The following is a 2,262-nucleotide window of genomic DNA, read 5'->3' on the forward strand; positions in this document are numbered from 1 at the left end:
TATCCAGAGGAAATCTGCTTAGTCTGCAACTAATTTTCCCACCTCCTAGCTATGAAAATCTGAAACTAATTCTGTGTTCTCTGGCCACTCATAATACAGCCTCTACAATCAAAACATAATTAACAACATTGCTGCTGCTGCTAATGAATAAGCTAGAAAAGAATCGACCTCACTCTTATCTAATGTTAATTTTCCAAGGAGAAAGGGAGAAAGAAAGGCAAGGATGACAAAGTAATATTTTGAGGTCAAAGCAAGCAATTGCAATTCCATTCCATAAGGCCATTACTTTCTGAGCAGTGATTACCAAAGGAGCCTCACCAGGTTAAAAAAAAAGTTCCATCTACATTTCAGACCTTCCTGGTTCTGAACTTGACAAACATATTACCAACACCTTCATGCTGGCTGGAGCCTTTCCCAGCTGCATGCATGAACAGATCATCACAGGCAGCCCAACACCTAAAAAGACCTTTGAAAATATTTCCTATTTGTGCTCAGACCCTTTTTTTCTAAATGGAATAGCAACTACAGGAAACTGTAGATCCTTTCCCCATTTTGTCCATGACTTCTTCCTCAGTACTGTCTATGAATGCAACCTCTCCCGTCCCACCAAAATCCAAAATTCAAAGCACAAAAAACCAAAAGCAAAATATATTCCCCTACTCTTCTCCCCCCAGACCAGCACAAGCCATTCTTAATGTCAGGTCAACAGCAACACAAGAAAAACTTTTCAATATTAATTTTTTAAGTTAGTCCAATTAAAGATAACACCTTCAATCTCCCTTATGCTGCATTTTCCAAACATTTGAAAACATTCAGTACAAAATGCTGATCATGAAAGAAGCTGAAAGCTGCTGAGCTCTGCCAGGACAAAAAACTTTGTCCCTAGGGAACTGGCCAGCAATCGGACACGTGATCCAGCAAGTTACACCAACCTCTGTCCTATTCCAAGAGCTTCCTTTAATCCAATTGTTTAGATACAGCTTGATATTATTATCCCAGATCTCATTACTACATTGCAGAGAGCAGTCTGTAAGTCCTGAATCGAGAATAAAGAACCGCAAAATAGTCATTTCTAATCCTGGCTACATCAAAAAATCTCTGCTAACAACAAGGCATCTTTGCTAGGAGTGAGGGGCAGACAAAGATGACGGGAAAAACAAGGCTGATGTACTATCAAGAAACTACCAAAAAAGGAAAGTTCAAAGCTCATCTCCTCCCCCCAGCTTTTTAAATGCAGTTTGGAAACACCTACACTTTCACAGGAAAGACAGGGCAAACCCTGGTCAGAGACCCACCCATGCTATAGAACAACTAACATGCCCTCCATCTCCAATGGGCTCATAATTATGTGTTGTCCCCAGATTATCAAATTACATTTCTCACTCTTGAAGCTCTGTCCAGAGCTATCTTCCATCTCTCCCATTTGAAGAACCAGCTCAGTATTGTCTCTTCCTGAATAATTTGAGTTGGAATCAAATTTAGCAGGGTAGCAGCAGATGACACCATCATATGAGTGCAATAGCACCTGTGCACACTATTCTTTGAAATCACCATTTCATATGGTTATTTCTCACCATGTGACTCTCAGGCCACAGGAAGTGTGGCACAAAAATGTATTTATGATTTTTGCCTTTACAATGAGTTTCTTAAATTCTACTAGAAGTCGTTAAGAAATATTTCCTTTTCTTTTTGTAAACCAACTGTCCTTTGGTTCTTGCATTAGAATAAGCATCAACAACAGTTTCACATTCCTCATGTGCCACGATCTGCTCTCCCTGTGACACTGAAATGAGCATGGGCACTTCTCCCCACACTCAATGTTATTGGGTGGAGTGTGTCAACAACTTCCAGTTCCACTCTGCAAAAACCTCTGATAAAAACTTGGAACTCTAAGGATGAGAAGAAAAGAAGATAAATATACACACACAAAATAAACAGTGGGTGTAATTATTTGCAAAGCTGCTACTGCATTGAACTATGTTGATTTTGAGGGCTGCTATTATGATAAACCTTGGTTATAGTCCTCTCGAAAGTGACAACAGGCTGTCATGACATCCAACATGGAAATTGATGTTGATGCTTGGCATCCAAGCAGTTCCACCAACCCAGACTGGTGGCCAGTATTCCTCAATTGCTGAAACAGTGATTTAGCTCCCAGCACCACACTTAGTCAATTATTTCCTCTTCCTCTTTAATAGATCTTTTTTCTTTGTATTTGTTTAAATTCTAGGCAGCAAGAATGAGAAATCTTGTAATCTTCTT

The sequence above is a fragment of the Aphelocoma coerulescens genome, chromosome 11 (assembly GCF_041296385.1).
Source record: "Aphelocoma coerulescens isolate FSJ_1873_10779 chromosome 11, UR_Acoe_1.0, whole genome shotgun sequence".
Taxonomy (NCBI): Eukaryota; Metazoa; Chordata; class Aves; order Passeriformes; family Corvidae; genus Aphelocoma; species Aphelocoma coerulescens.